Source organism: Balaenoptera borealis (genome assembly GCF_965194805.1).
Source record: "Balaenoptera borealis genome assembly, chromosome: 6".
NCBI lineage: Eukaryota > Metazoa > Chordata > Mammalia > Artiodactyla > Balaenopteridae > Balaenoptera > Balaenoptera borealis.
In genome coordinates this window covers 68,562,591-68,580,127 of record NC_138863.1, presented here as the reverse complement: position 1 = coordinate 68,580,127, position 17,537 = coordinate 68,562,591, and the positions used below count along the sequence as shown (strand labels likewise).

General features: G+C 35.0%; 1 protein-coding gene and 1 long non-coding RNA gene across 8 annotated transcripts in view; one reads left to right on the top strand and one right to left on the bottom strand.

Moving 5' to 3' along the window:
- Nucleotides 1–17,537, bottom strand: part of FIGN (fidgetin, microtubule severing factor) — a 130,488-nt gene that overhangs the window by 28,899 nt on the left and 84,052 nt on the right. The window contains exon 3 of one of the 6 annotated variants that reach the window (XM_082395292.1): nucleotides 1,360–1,492. The exons of 4 other annotated variants lie outside the window; for them this stretch is intronic. The gene's annotated coding sequence lies outside the window, so the exon portion shown is untranslated. Of the gene's footprint in view, nucleotides 1–1,359; nucleotides 16,371–17,537 lie in introns of those variants that run through there. One more of the 6 variants, XM_082395294.1, reaches the window with a different exon arrangement.
- LOC309630288 overlaps nucleotides 1–17,537 on the top strand; it is a 148,544-nt gene that overhangs the window by 62,642 nt on the left and 68,365 nt on the right. The gene's annotated exons all lie outside the window — the stretch shown is intronic.

The following is a 17,537-nucleotide window of genomic DNA, read 5'->3' as shown; positions in this document are numbered from 1 at the left end:
GTATACATAATACTTTAATCAAATATAAGCATTACTTAAAGTTTTCTTTAGCTATATATTTATTATTTGTGGCTTGAACCAAGTCATATATCTCAAAAAGTTTCCATACTTATAAAACTTAAAAGTCTTATTTATGACCTCCAAATATACTATGAACATCATTTCCTTCATTGAGTACTCATTTTCAAGGAGGTCTGGGTTTACATATGTGAAGTTTTTCAAAAAAGGAAAACTAATTACAATATTATTGTATATTGACACATTTTCTCAATTGCATTCAAAAAGAAAAACACTTTACTAGAATCATTTGAGATGAAATGTTTAAAAAATCCTTGAAAAGCAAATAATTAAAATATATGATAATTGAGTTACTTAGGAAAGCATCCCAATTATAAATTTAGAATTGTTTTTGTGTTTTCTATATAAAAGTTCCCCCCCGCCCGCCACGGCCTTAAACACAATAGAAAAATTCATAGAATTAATGAATCATAGGTCTAAAAGTACATTCCTGCTCACTGAACTGACATACCTGGAACTGGTCTCCTTTTAAGTAAATCTTTTTGAAAGTATCCAAATGCCAACAAAGAGTACTACAATTTCATTCATATATGACTTTCAGTCTTATGGCCATTACATGATCACTTAGCTAACTTGTGAAGTTTTTCAGGTTAGGATGTTTTATTGTGCCCTCCTTTTTTTACATGCTTCTACATCCAGCCATTGTTTTCATATTTTAGGAATTATTTTATCCAGTTCAGTGTCAAATGATATTATACTTTAAAAATAATCTCTTCAGAAAATATAACATAAAATAGTGGATTGCATCCCTGGCCATAGCTCTCAGAAGCATTAAAATGTTACTGGAGTGCCCGAATGACAGCAGTGACAGCTTAATCACTTAAAGGCTTTTTACATTAACCATTTTTTCTTTCAATTTGAGCAGTATATTCAGGCATGATTTAATAGGAGGTTAGCTGTTAAATGCAGCTAAATAACATACTTTTTAAAAATATCAAATCAAGTTTAGTGCCTAATGAATATTCCTTTACACTTTCTGATATATTAGCGCACATTCATAAAGCTTGGCTTCTTTTATTTTTCCACCAATATATGTATTTTTTAAAAAAATCAGTCGGATAATTAGCATGCATAGTCCAACAGTTTTCTATATTTTTATGATTTTAAGTAGAAGATCCATGGATAAAACATAATTGAAAGGTGAGCCTATTAATCTGGAGAATAACCTCCACAAACCAAATAGGGATGAATCATGTTGAAGTCTGCACCTCATTTATAGCTTTGTATTCCTAAGGCAAAAAAAAAAAAAAAAAACCAAAGCAGAGAGAAACTAAAGGTGACCTTATTTAGACATATTAGTCAAGGCAGGCTTTGCTGTTTTTAAGCAAACATGATTGTGACTCCACTTTGTCCATCCAGTTTTCCAGTGTGTAAATTGGATGATGACTTGGACAATTCTCTCTTCATTAGTGAACTGTGGAAAGGAAATACAGAGGTGGCTTTTTATTTTTTAAACTCTGTAGTGTCTTGTAACCAAATTCTGAAGCATGAAGAAAAAAAAAAATATATATATATATATAAAAATTTTTTTTTTTCCTAGACAAGCTGTCGTAATTGAAATGAAGTCTAATCAGACTCATTACTGTTTTCAGCAATTTGCACCACCGAAGATGCTTATTAGGTAACTGTGTTTAATAAACCACTCTTTAGAAAAATACCAGTAATGAGCTCTTAACAGCCAATCTTTAGCGTGAATGTAATGTGAAAAGTGTTCCTAGCGCTGAATAGATTTTCACATTTAGTAGTGTCATAATTAAGCTCCATGAATTGTTTCTGTGATGTTAGATTTATTACAATAATCTTACTTTTTTCCTATGTTAAATCTACTTGGAAATGCAGTCATCTTCTATTAGAGTTGGATTATATTCATTGTACAGCAAATTTTCAGCTAGTGCCAAGCTGATCAAAAGGTTTTTCAACTGAGGATTTGTTAACAAATGATAAGCAAGGATTTTATGACTGATAATTGATGCTATCTATCAAGTCTTTCCTCATCAGCATCCCCCACACCTCAGAAAAAAAGTCTTCCTGTCATTTGATTATATATGAAAAGTTACCCAAGATACAAATGTATTATGATCAGTAAGAGGAAAAAATTGCATTTCTATCACTAAGTTAAAACATGGGAAAAACTGGACATTCTGTAAGGAATATTTGAAGAAATGTTGGCCTTTCTTAATAGCAGCTGTAAATAACACTATATTGCTTCATTAGATATTGTTCTTAAAAATGTGAATACCATTTTCCTCCTTGAGTCTTCCTTTTTGTAGCACTCTTTACTAAGATCTTAACATTAAAGAACAGTATTCTGAATATATATTATTTATATGCACTAAAAGTGGTCATGAGAGTTAGCTAGTCTTCTTATTGATAAGGGCAAAAAAAAGTTACATACCTCTAAGCAGAGGAGTTACTTCCATGCAAGATGGTGCATGTGCTAAAATAAGTATATATCTATAGAATCTATATTGATTAGTCTATCAATAGAGTATATCCAGAGGTATTTCCATGTATATAAAATTATATAGAAGGGATTGAAAATATTTCTTGAGAACATCTAAATAAGACTTATAAGGAAGCTCTTGAGCTTGTTACCATGAAATGTCTCACATGGTAAGATAAATATCTTTTGTTTGCTAAACAAACATTCTGAGACTATTCCATAAAGATAATCAATAAATGAAAAAGTACCCCAAAAAACCCCAAACAAAACAAAACAGGAGACCAAGAGTTTATACCCATTCATGATAAAATGTTAAGAAGGATTCTGTTAGTGAATGATTCCTCTCCCAATACACTCTCATTTCTTCAAAGCTGAAGCTTCACGACTCCTAATTGGAGCCAATAAGCCTCCATAACTGTTTTCAGCTTTCCTGAATCAATAGCTATGAGAACTGAGACTGTCAAATTAACGGCTTGTTTCATCTGATTTTGTGGAATGCATTTCTTTGCATTACAAAGTAGAGAAGAAACCAACTCATTCCCTTGTGAATTCTTACAGCTTTCAGATCAAAATATCTTCTAGTTTCTTTAAGTCTTGACTGAATTCATATTCAGAACAACAAAAGACAAAGCCAGTGCATAAAACTACTAGAAACCTATATTTACATGCTTAAATGACTCACAGATAAAAAACAAAAATTATGAGAGGGTCCCTTTTAGTGCCTTTGGAATGCCTTATCATAATCTTGAATAACTTAATTTATGAATCATAGAATTTATGAATGTTTTATAAAAGAGGGGATGCTTTGTACACTTGAATTTATTACAAAAGCTAGGAGGCTTTAAGATGTCAAATAATAGTGATGATGGCAATAATATTAATGATGTAATATGAGTAATTCTTTTGGTAAGCTTTCAAAATAACTTTCCATGATGATGAAGATACAGTTTTAATTATGAATTTCAATTAGGAATTGAGTACTTAGTTAATAGATATTTTACCTAGATCTAACCCTTGAGTTACAGAAGGTTGGCAGAATTAGCCTTGTTCTTAATTTCTAATTTGAGAAAAACAAGCTAGGGAGTATGGACATATGCATAGATGAGATTTTAGTGCAGAGAATAAACAACACATAAATATATATTATTACATAAATACAAGATATGGGTTATAAGGCATAATAAAATGCTAGTGGTAATGGGGAGACTTGTATTATCAAGACTTTTTGGAGAAGGTGGGTTTCAAACTTCAGCTATTGGCCATACCATTTAGACATTGGTCTGAACATGAAGAGAAGTCATATACTTAAGCTTGCAAATAATTTTTAAAGAGAATTAGGGCTCATTAATCCTTAAAATTTTCAAGGAGCCACAATACCTAGTAACAGCATTATCATTCTTAGAGCCTTACTCAGTTTTATCATTTGCCATATTCCTGAGCTAATAAAACTTAAATATTCTTCCAGGTAACAAACAGCCAAGCAAGCAAACAAAAATGAAACCTTAAAAAAATTCAGTTTCTTTTACTTATGTCTTTCTTAAATTCTTTCAGACTTACTCCAAGATCCCTTCTCTCCCTCCAACCTCTTTTTGACCCTGGCATGTGGGGCAGTGAGTTATTTTCTCTCTTTTCCTTTCCTTTCCTTTCCTTTCTCTCTGTTTTCAAGTAGTTTGTCAATTATGAGAAAACAGGTTACAGAGAAAATGTATTTTAAATCTCAAAACTGGAATCCTAAAAACAATCTTCCTTGAATCTCTGAATCTTGATAACTTTTGTTGTCACTAGAAAAAACAAATGGGACTAGTTGCCTAAACTGTTTAAAATATGATAATGGCACTCATGCTCTAATAACATCTGAGAGCCTACTACAACTTGTCAGCTTCTGACCTAAGTGCTAGGAAATAGAGGTCCCTGCCCCAATGGAACTTACAAGTCTATCTTTAGTGGTGATTTACCAAAGAAAAGATTTAGTTCTGAATCTGGTAGGGAAAGGTGGCTATATAGAGGAGTTAAGAGTTGAGGTATATCTTGAAAGCTGAATAGAATTTTACCAGTTACAATAGAGAGAGGTGAGTTTTCCTGCCTGTGACAAGACTCAGTCAAAGTTACAGATGAAGCTAAGTGTACCTGGCACATTTGGGAAACAGGGTTGCTTGGTATGGTTAGAAGACAGGAAGGAGGTATATGTCTATGTATAGGGTGGGATGGAGGTAAAGATGAAGCTTGAATTCAGTTTGCAAAGGGACTTGAATGTTCGGACTTTATCTTACTGCCAACATAAAGTGCTGCCCTCATCTGTTCTTTAGAAATATATCAATAATATCAATATATAGGCCAGAATAGGGATTTCCCTGGTGGTCCAGTGGTTAAGAATCTCTCTTGCAATGCAGGGGATGCCGGTTCGATCACTGGTACTAAGATCCCACATGCCGTGGGGCAACTAAGCCCGTGTGCTGCAACTACTGAGCCTGCAAGGCACAACCAGAGAGTCCACATGCCACAACTATAGAGCCCGCGAGCTCTGGAGCCCACGTGCTGCAACTAAGACCCAACAGAGCCAAAAATAAATATATAATTTTTAAAAAATTTCTAAACAATATATAGTCCAGAATGGGGGTGGGGGGGTGGGGCAGGGAAGGCTAGAAGCCAGGCCTGAACTTGAACAAAAAGAAGAAGAAAAATCTGAGAAAGATTTCAGATGTACAGTCAAAAGGATGAGCTGACCAGTTGGAGGAATGAAGAACAGGAAAGGGGATATCATCATAAAAATAGAAATACTTGTGAGATATCTGTCAACTAGTTAATAAAGAGATTATAGTGGATATTACATTTAATCCTTCAAAAGCCTAGTGAGGGATTAATTCCCTTTTTTATATGATGAAACAGGTTGCTTGAATCTAAGGAATTTTCCCAAGGCCATCCCAGAGCCAGAATTGCAACCTGGATCATGTGACACAAAATTTTTGCACTTGGTCTCTCCTTGGAGAACTTCTCCAAGGTTTTTAGCTTGTATAACCAATCAGTTGGCCACTAGGAGTTCCCATCTTTCGATGGGAGAGAAGTCAAAGGTCTACAAGTATATTTAGGAATCATGAGCAAATGGGAATCATTGAAGTTATGGTAATGGAAGACATAGCAGAGAGAAAGTTGTATAGAATGAGATAAGAATGGAACTCATGAGTTAAATCAGCATTTAAGGAGTAGGCAATGGGGATTGGGAGGGCATTTATAGAGGAGAAAGAGAAATAGAGAGAGGCAGAGAATATGCTGTTGTAAAAGACAAGTGAGGAAGAGTTTTCAAGGACAGAGTGCTTATTTGTAGCACAGGCATTAGAGAAGTCAAGTAGGATAGGAGAGAACATAGGCAATTAGGAGGCTAGAGATGATCTGTGAGAGAGAGTGGTGGAGTCAGAAGCCATGGTGAGTGGGTTACGGAGGAAATGGGTGGTGAGAAAGTGACATGGCAAGCATGAAAGAATTATCCTCACTGATAAACATCTTAATAAACATGAACAGCAGTTTATGGGGCAAAGAAGAATTAAGGCAAGAGATTTTAAAGGATATGGGGAAAACCCTAGACCAAGGGTTCAGCAAACTATGGCCAGTAGGCCAAATAATATTATTACTTCATCTAGGAAGACTTCCCAGACATCACTGCCTTCCCTTCCTCTCTACCATTTTCCATATCACCCCGTACTTACACTGCATTTTCATATGCATTTTATTTTTCTATTTCATCTGTATTACCTACTAGACTAACCTCTGAGGCCAGGAATCCATGCCATTAGAGTAGGGCAGAAATCTTGTCTGTCTGTTTCATAGCTATACGTCCGGTGCTCACAAAGAAGAGTATCCTCACAAAGAAGGTACTGTATCTATCTATACCTATAGATATACATCTATATCTACATATGTATCTATATCTTTATCTGTACTTATATAGAAAGAGTTCATGCAGGCTGTAACTCATACCATATGTCTAAATACTTAAGGTATTTGAAAAGTTTTAAAGCTATAAATAAATTATTTTGAAAGTTATAAATTGAACAAAAAATGTTAAATAAAATGTTTTTTTCTTTCTACCTTAACAATTATATCTTCAAGAACACCTGGAAGGCTACGTTCAAATTTAGAATTTTCTGTCTCCTGGGTCATCAGAGCTCTTCCAGAATGAGAAGCTGACCTGTGGTTCCCTATCATCAAGAGGCTTAATATGCATACTGTAGATGAATGTTCCATCCATTCCCTGCCATTCCCACCTCCACCTAGCTGCCTCCTGGCCTCATCTTGTGAGAGGACAGACTTAGAGAAGAGCACTGCATGGGTCCAGGAAGTAGAGTCAGGGAATTTCAGGTGCCTGGGACATGGTCTCAAAGGAGGGCACGGGTTCCAAGTGGGCACGGGTTCCAAGTGGGCATGGGTCCCAAGTGGGCACGTCCTCATGGCCCCTTGGATTCCTCACGATAGGGTAAAGTACTGGAGGAAGGCAAGACTGGACTTGCTAAAACATGGCACCCTTCTTGCCTGGGTCAAAAGATGGTAGCAGTGACTTGTATAAATAACTCAGTGGTCTGAAAAGTTAAAAGAAACATTGTTTATGTTTTACTTTGCTCTTTGCAATAGAAGATACTATGTAAGGAGCCAAAAGACATACATTTTAATACTAGTTCCCTAGTCATTATCACTATTATCTTGTTCTGAAGACCAATCTCTGAATTTAAGATGCCTCACTGGTCAACCACGCACAATTGCTGTAAATGCCAATTGACATAATGCATGAAATTACTATTACATAGCTAATAATTGGCAGAAATTGGAGCCAGAATTTAAGTTTAATATTCTTATTGTAATAGTTTTGTTATCCACTTCTTTTTACTAAAATCTTCTGTATTTACCACACACTGGCTTTGATACTGCCTACTAGCCAACAGTGAGCAGGATATTTTCCCATACAAAAAATAGCCCTTCTACCTTCACCATTCAGAACACTTGAACAAGTTCATCTTAGTCTCCAAACTAGGGCTTGTCTGTATCCATTTTCATGGGTACTCAACCCTGAGAGGAAGGAAGTATAATCAAAAAGTATGATTCTAGCCTTCCCTGTACTTTCTGGACCTCTTATTAACTTCTACCCATTAAAAAAAAACAAAAACAAAAAAACACAAACATTTTAGGTGAGAATCCACCAATTCCTATATACATTATTGAATGTAGAAAACAGTACAAGGTCTCTTGGAAGAAACTTAATAATGTAGAATTTGCTACAGCATATAATACTTGCATTTGAAAGAACATGTGTTCAAAGAACAAAATAGGAATCCAGTCTTTATTTTACATATATAACCAAAATCTTTTTTCATAGCTGTTCACAATATTTTATTTACTCTTCTTACCAAGAACTACCTTTGAAAGATCATCATTTACAGTAATAAGGACCTTTAATTTTCAGTGATCAACTCTGTTCAAATGTCAGTATTGTCATAGCCTGACCATAGTGGATTTGAATTTGGGCATATATTCAAATTGTCCCAGATCTGAATCCCTACATTTCCTGTTTCTAGTCATGGGTCGTCCTTAAGCAAACTACTTAGCCTTCCTAAGTCTCAGTATTCCCAACTTTGAATTGGGGGGATAATAATAATTTCATTGAAAGTTTGAGAATTAAATGAGACAATGGGAGGAAAGCAACTAGTACATTATGTTACTGTTCAGGAACTGTCATTGCCAGAAGGAGTTCTTTGATGTTCTAGGGGACACAACTAAAGAGACATTTTGAAGGGAAGTTACAGGTAAGTAGATTTCAGAAGCATAATATGAAACACCCTCTAACCCTTCCCCTACTCATTTATGATTAGGAGATTTATATTCATTTTCTGGCCCTGCCAATAACTTATTATGTTACTTTTATTACAAATAATTTTTTCCGGACAGCTAGAGTTAAGTTCTCAGCACACGCAAAGAAAATTCACTGATCACTCTCCAGGTTTTCTAGCTCTTCTCTTATCCTACGTTCAATCAATGACAAAGTTTTCTCAATTCATCTCCTAAACACTAACATCTATTCCTTCTTCATTCCCATGCTGTTGCTTTAGGTCAGCCTCATCCCTTTTCAGCAGGGTCTCTTAGATTTCCTATGTGTTTTTCTTCCAGTTCTTCTTATTTTGTATGTATATATGTATGTATTTTGGGCTTACTTAAAAAAAAAAAAAAAAAAGAAAAACTTATTTCCCTGATTTTAAAACACAAGCTTATTATTTTAAATTACGGAAAACACAGAAACATAAATACAAAGTGACCATCATCTATAATCATGTAGCAATGACCTCCATTAAAGTAATTTTTCATTTAAAGTTTTCATCTTCCTTTGAATACTTTAATATTTGCTTTGAAATTTTCTGTGTATTTCTAGTTCTTAATATTGTTGAGAGCATGTTGTACATACTACTAACTTTGAGGAAGCATCCTAGCCTCTCTCATACCTTGTATCCTTGTACATGCTGCTCTCTCTGCCTGTAATGCCCTTCCCGGTCCCACAGCATCCTTTCCATCCTGGGCCAACTACATTGTGTCTTTTTGGCTTTCTTACCGACTATGATGTCCTTGAGGTCAGTTATCTTTTTATTCTGTTTTCAGTACTTATCGTGTGTGTGTATCAAAATCTTATGCATTTATAACACTGATGCTATAATACACATCTCCAACAAAATTATTTTTGATAAGTGAGTATGACTGTTATATTGCAATAGTGTTCTGTGATTAGAGTGATGTGTGATTACTAGTTACACATAGTCCTGCAAAAAAATACTTTGGGAACTTAAGCAGAGAGTGTTTAACTCATCTATGGTAAATTCCTAGAATTTAAAGAATCATTCAGCCAATTATGGCACTTAATCTCTTGTACCAAAATTGTTTATGTGTTAGTTTCTTTCTCCAGGCTCAGACTGTCTTATTCATCTTATGTTCCCAGTACCTCTCACTATACATTGCACAGAGTATGTACTCAATAAATAATAAGAAGAAAATAAGTAAAAATGTCAAATTAGATAAAACTTGCCTTACTAGATTCTTATGAAACACAGAGAAGACACTATCTACCTAAATAGTACTTGGTACTCTTTTATAAAATCAGAATAACAGATATTTTCTATTAGTACCTGTTATGTGTATCATTAATATCAAATGCAATTGATAATTATAATATTCATTAATGCAGCCCTCACAAAATCTAACAAATAAAACAAGACCTCATTAGAATATATTATGGGTGCTACTGAATAAGACTCTCATGCAAAAAGATCACCACAAAATACTTAATCCATATGTTTAAATATTCTGTTTAAACACTTTGTATGGGTAACCAAATATCAGAAACAAGCATTACAAATATGATTTTAAGTTTCTTATAGTTAAATTCACATCATTTGCAATCTATTTGTAAAACTCTATTAACAGAGTTTATGTCATGACTGGTCTAAACGATATTTGATACTAATGGTTAGAGGGCACAGACTGATATTTAAGATGTAAGGTTGCACCACGGTAACTTTGATGGGTTATTTTATAGAGGATAACCAGATATGACATTTCTAAGAAAGGTCTATATCACTAAAGAAAAGGAATGGCCTAATTGCATCAGTGGGAACTGCTCCTTAGCATACCTTAAAAAAAAAAAAAAAAAGATAAAGAAATGGAAGGAGGGGGGAGAGGGTTCTTTTTCTCGGGGAAGGGATTGCCATTTTTGAGAAGAGTCATACTATAAGTGTTTTCCAGTAAATCTAAAGGGAGTAATAGGTACTTATAAAATCAGTAGCTTGCTCTTGTAATGACAACATAGTCTCTTCATGGTGGTTGATATGTTAGGATCAGTTCTGGGTTGCTTTAGAATACAGCTTGCTTTTTTACAAGCTTGGCTGTTACTGCACACTTCCTCTTTTGTGTAAGGTCACTTAGTTAGATTACACCGTTTGCAACAAGACTACTTTTCAAAATACATATGCCTGCTTTCCAAGGGTGATATTATAATGAAGGTGGAACAAACAAGCTACTGCACAACGAGACCTGCATCCAGTAGACATTTCGGTAGATACAGATGTTTAGGGTAAATGTATTTCTCACATTATTCCAAATGCAACCCTAGGGATGTAGGTAAAACTTGCTTCTGAGGGAAAATAAACTATAACATTAAATAGAATTTGCCAAGTAAACTATGGAACAGATTTTTTAAAATAGGTACTATGAAAAATAAAGCAAAATAAAGAATTCTTAATTATAAATTAAAATGAAATACTAAACATCCTTTATTCATTCTAATAATAAAGAGTATTGAAGGCCTACTTTATGCCAGGCACTCTTCACTATTTTCAAATAAAACAGGGAGAAATTAAAGTGAAAGAAGAAACATAATCAACCGGTAGCAATTAACAAAACTCAAATCTGACAATTGTTGCAACATGCTTTTTGGTTCTCTGGGATTTGGAAAGAGACCGTGTATTCTCAACTTTCATCTCCTGAACAGGTTATATTCTTCCTGGGGTTTTAAAATCTTTCCTCACAAATCTAATTCTGACGGTTTTTAACTTTGCCCAATAAATTAAACCACAGTAATATCACCTATGATAACAAAGGAAATCTAACTGCAGAAAACATCTTCAGTGCTGACTTTTGGCAAATACAGATTTAATGGCAACCCATGTCTTCTTAGCACCTCTCACTTAGAAGAGATAATGCATGTGAAAATAGACAAAATTGTAGGTTCAGTCATATCAAAATGAGATTTATGCCAAAATAGATCTGGGAATGTCAGTAATTCCAGAACAAATGACAAGTTTTGAACTTCTTAAAAAAGGAGTGAATTCAGTAATTATTTAACTTTTTGTGTGTTTGTGTGTGGTCTCAATAATTCTTTCCTGCAAAGCTTTAAAATTTTTATTTTTCCTTGAGCAAGCCTTGGGAATCCAATAAAATGCTATAACTACAGAGCAACACATATTTTAGTGTTTTTACCCTCCTGGCATATTTTTGGCATGATATGACTTTTGCCATTAAAAAAAATTAAATTGAAGTGGTACTGACAGAATTTCAAGTAAACAAAGCATCAACAGAAAGCACAGTGCCTCTGTGTGCTGAGAGCTCCAACAGACAGTCATCTGCAAATGGACAACTTTAATTCGATTCCTGGCACCATTGGCCGTGCTGAGAATTCTCCTATCTCTTCACACCAGGGGTTTGCTCTTTTAAGCATTGCTCCCTGAAGGGAAGGAAAAACTAGAGAGAGAGGATTTCCAATGACCCTGCACAGATGAATGGATACGTCAATGGTGAATATCGGTTCAGCTTTGAACAGGGAATCCTGCAGTGGCCTCGCTTCTCCAGCCCTTCTATGCTAGTGTGAGTGTCGCTGAAGACTTGTGTGAACAGGAATCTTTAAAAGATCAAGACAGAGGATGAGAAAGTAAAAATACAAGCAGAAAAAAAAGACAAAATGCTTTTAAAAAATTAATGAAAATTTAAATGTTTGGGAAATTCAATTCTCCAGAGACAAGTAAGAGTGTATTAACTCTAGTGTTAGTGGGGCTTTGCATTTAAAAACTTGGGCCTCTCAAAGGTAAATTCCAAAACACTAATTGCTCATAGAGTCAATTAGTAATGTGGTGTCCGTTTGACAGGTCTTGAGGAACAATTAAATACCGAATTGAGCACTAAGCACTTAGAATGCTCTTATTCTTTGCCCTGCCAGTATTATAATGAGAACATACACAGACACAAGCAAAAGGAAAAAATATCAGTTCCATTTTGTTTGGAAGATGAGCGTTTTAAGTTACTAATCCTGCAACTAGGTAGATGCAAAAATTCTGCTTGAGTAACTGCAGAACACGCATTTATTTTCACATGCTTTATGGTTAGTTTTCATCCAGCTATCAATCAATCAATTATGCTGTGACATGCTGTAATTTCCTAATCATACTAATATTCATGCTTTTATCACTATCAAACCTAGAGCACATACATTTCAATGAGACAGAAGTCTAATTATTTAAATATGCTAGAGCATATTACATCTCCAAGGCTGTTTCCTTTATGAGTTTTTCTCCCCTAAAAAAAATCTAATTTAATTGCAAAGAGAAAAGTATATTAAACAGCATTACATCCCTCCAGTAAGCAAAACTGATATTTTGCAGATCCCTATAAGTATGGAATTTTTATGGATCCTTATTTAAAATTAACATCTTTTTGCTTGTTACTCAAAATAGCCAAATAGAATCTGTCACAAAAAGAAATAATAATCATATTCATGGTGAAAGATACAATACGCTTATTTTATTTTTCAATGCTCTTGACCTGAAAAAAATTATAGGCACTAACTAGGAATTGCTTTATATCCCCAAAATATGATTTTGCATCATTTCTTATAACTGGCTTAGCTCTCAAAACTTTTTTCTACAGCTTAAAGCTTTTCATACTTAAGAAAAAGGACTTTTATTTGATCATTTCAATGTTCTCCTTGACAGGTGCCAGAGAAAATTTTAAAATTTTCAAGTAAGACTACTTCCCTGATGCATATGTTGCAATCTATAATTACAGTCTCTGTTGTGCAGATTACTTTAAAGGCAGTAAATGAGTATAAGTAGTATAGGTTACACATGGCAAACGTATACATCATATTCCCTTACATCTTTACAAGGAAAAAAAATTCAGGCTCAGTTGCCACCATTAATACTTCCTACAGTGCTCTGAAGCCAACAGTCCACTCAAATCATGGATATAGCTCCTCAGATACATTTCCTTTAACAGAATATGTTTCAATGTATATTTTCAAGAGAGCCCTGAAAATTCCATTATTTTTGTCAGTGGGGAGTGAGCACAGATACATTGAAAACTAATAGGAAACAGTAATACAATGAACAACAGCAACACCAACAAAAAATCCAAAAGGCATTATTTTTTAAGTACAAAATCAATTAGTTTTCAACTAATAAAAGTTGTCTGTTCTAAATTTCATACCTTTACATTCACTTTTAAAATAAAAAGCTTTTGGAGAAAATTTTCATCTGTTGTAGAATTAGCACATCATTATAAAACAGTGAACTGTTTTTAATTATGAAAAGATTAATATGTTTAATCAAGTTAAAACAGATACAGAAAATACTGAACTAGAAAATTTCACAAGATTGAACTAAGGAACACTTTAATGGCTATGTAACAAGAGTGCAAGCATTAGAAGATACAGTCTATTCCTAATCAATTTCATGAAAATCCCCATTGATTTTTTTTTTTTAAGATTTTTTTTTTTTTTTGACGTGGACCATTTTTAAAATCTTTATTGGCTTTGTTACAATATTGCTTCTGTTTTATGTTTTAGTCTTTCGGCTGCGAGGCATGTGGGATCTTAGTTCCCTGACCAGGGATTGAACCCACACCCCCTGCATTGGAAGTTGAAGTCTTAACCACCGGACCACCAGGGAAGTCCCAATCTCCATTGATTATTCATCATTTTCTTTCTCCAGCACACCCTCTACCGTGCCACCCCCTGCCACCATACTCCCCATAAATATATAGTATACACACACACATACACGTATATATATATATGTATATATATATATTCAATATATATACATGTATATGGTTATTTGTGTCTACACATATATTTCTACATTTAGATTTCAATTTTTATTTATACATTTCTGCTAGGAAACAATCATTTGTAATAACTGACTTTAAGTATCTTTTATACTTTTAAAGGTCTCTACTTAAAACGCAATTTAATTCATTTCTCTGGAAATGGGAGTTTCTTATGTGAGGAACATCTCCCTTCCATACTGGGGTTCGTTAGTAAATCAAGACCTACTGACCTTGAAAAAAAAAACCAAACCCAACTCTTTTGATCTAATGCTAGGTCTCTGAACTATATTTAATTACACAAAAAATAGGGTTAACAAATATACCTGAGCAGAATGGGAGTGTCACCTTAACGTTAAAGACAAAAAACCAAGAGAAAATTCCTCAACCTGTACTTGAGCAAATATTTAGAATAAAACTGGTATCTATCAGTCCTGATGCTTTGAACCTCAAGTCTCCTAAATAGTGATAAATACCAGGGATGCCCAGAGTCTCTTCCTTGTCCCTTAACAGACTGTTTGGCATCAAGTGCTCAGTGGGCCGGAAACCCACAGCCAGCCAGGGAGGGACAGCACAGACGGAACCATGTTTATTCTGTCAGAGGCAGCTGATTAGGATGACACCAACTCTTCACATTAAACCTGCTAAGCAGGGCTTTACCCAGAGGGCTTCGCGAAACTTGGAGCACTTGCCAATGAAGTTCACAAACTATAGTATATGTTAATAATGGTGGCAGTAGACTGTTGTAGCTGCTATACAATGCATGTTAAGAGTTCTCTGGCAGTGGATTTCCCTCAAGTTTCATTTTGAAAAGTTAGAATTGTGCAGTTTAAAGTTATTTAAAGAGAATATCTACAGTAACTTAAACATTCTGATTTTTGTATCTGACTTATTTCAGAGTCAGGGATTCCTAAAGGAAAGTCTCAGAAATCAATGGAAAAATTAACAGCCAAAGCTCCAGTTTCGTATCACTGAATCACACAGCTTGAAAGGACTCTGGAGGCCATTACTTCAGCCCTTTCATCTTACAGTTGAGTGGGCTGAGGCCCAGAGTTCTTGTGGCTCAGGAGCAGCGGAGCCAGGATTAGAACCTAGACATCTTCACAATCTAGAGGGCTTTCCATTATACAGCCCTGGCTGACTTGCACCTTTTTAGAAAATAAAAAATCCACGTACTGGAACATAATCATAGTTTCAAGATAGTCCTCCAGAGGCAAAGGAGTTGGAAATCTGATGAGGAAAAGGAAAATACAATGGAAATGGCAGCAAAAATCATGGGTGGTGCCCTCAAAAAATAAATCAGTTTCAATGGGTACAAAATATTCTTAGAATTATAATATGACTCGTGTTGGTAACGATTAGGGATGAGCTTATTATTCATTTTTCACTTAAAATCTAGTAAATAAGTCTGAGGTCCTTGTGTTTATAGAGTCTATGTTCTTTAGACCATTCAGGCTCCAAAGATTGCCAACAGAATTCATGTTTATGCATTATGATGCTTTTCAGTAAAAAAGAACACTTGTCTGTCAAAACTGCATTATTAATCTGTTATGGTATAATCATGTATCAACCTAACCTGATAGATTCATTTAGTTGTCATTTTAAGTGAATGAAATATTCTTTTTCTGTCACTATAGACTATTCTGGCCCAGGTCACTTGGGAATGACTGAGCCATGACGCCCAGCATGTAAACTACCCACTGAAAGTTATTTTCTCAAAGTATATTTACCCTCCAGCCATTATGGTATAGTTTCCCACACTGTTAGCCTAGGTTGATGCTAATGACTGGCACCCTAGTGATCCAACAGATCCCAGAAGCTTCCAGAAATACTGTAAACCCTGTGGGACAGTGACAACAATTTTAGACTTAGGAGTAAAGAAGGCTGGGTAATTAGTCTCAGCTCTAATAATTAGTTGTGTTCACTTAGCACTTGATCATTTGTCTCCTCATCTACAAACGGAGTTAGCTTAGATTACCCCTAAGGCCTTCTTTATCTCTAAAATGTTATGCTAAGAAACTAACTTTAGGAACTGAAAAAATGGGAAAGTAGGAGAGTGTATGTATGCCTTATCTAAGACAACCTACAACCTACGAAACACTGTGGGTACTCAGATGAAGGAACACCTAATAACACTTGACAGAGTTGTTTATATATCTACCAGAACTCTTCAGTTCTCAGAGGCAAGTACTGAATATAATTCACCTTTATATCACCAACAGCTAACACAGTTCTTGACCCATGGTGGGTCCTGCTTAATTATATATCAGATGACTAAATAAATCTGAATCTTGTAGGATGGAAAAGTGGAATGACATTCCAGATAGATGGAATACTATATGCGAAGGCTTTGAAGGTATGAAAGGATATGGTGTGTGTTCAGGGAAAGAAGAGAAGTGTGCCTAGATCATGAGGAATGTGGTATAAGAGTGGTAGGAAATGAGTTTGGTTTCCCATTCGGGAAGGGTCCTAGCATTAGCAACCAAGAACACTCTACATCTGAGCAGAATAGGGAGAACATCCTCCATTTTGTGTACTAGGCAGTAGCGTGCAAAGGAAAATATGCAAACAATATATAGAATACACCCACAGTGTCAGGATATGCCAAATGAAGTGGAATTGCTGGAAGTAACGTAGCAAATGAGATGGGGAGAAGGGAATTTGGTATTATACTTCCTGGGGAGGATCCTATACCTCTCCTCCCACATTCTCACTCCCAAGCCATGGTGATACTAGGCTTAATCATGGTGAGCAGAGGGTCCTTTGAATCTTTGACACTGAGCTGTTGCACCCCCTACCTTATTCTTACTTTCCCACATCCCTGTGGGGGCAGGTCCTTATTGTCTAAGACATCTCCCTTTCTGGGAAACGGCACATGTTCTTGCTCTAGAAACAATGGCTCCCAAGGTAAAGCTGGTTGTACTTACAAGAAAACAGGGCCTCTAACTGTAACTCTTTCCTAACTAGTCTCCTTTGATGAGTCTACTTGAAATAATAAAGCTTGAGTAAAGGTTCTAAAAGCAAATGAACATCTGAGAATAACTCAGACTGAGAAAAAATAGTTGTAATTAACTATACAAGGAAGTAAATAAGCAAGCCCAAAGAACCAATCTATTACTACAATACTAGTCACCATATATAGTACAATAAACTTTGAAATTGAATGCAAATTGTCAGCAACACGAAATGTATTAGTATAGTCATTAACACAATCATTGGTTAATCATTAATTAATCTTCAGCCTGGTTACTGCCCTTATATCTGGTAATCCACAACTATGAAAAGTTCTTGAGATACAAAACTCATTTATATTATCTTGGCTTTGGAGGGAGAAATTGTTTTAAAATCTTTATAGGTTAATTTTTTTCTCCATTTACCATGTTCTTAAAGGTTAAAA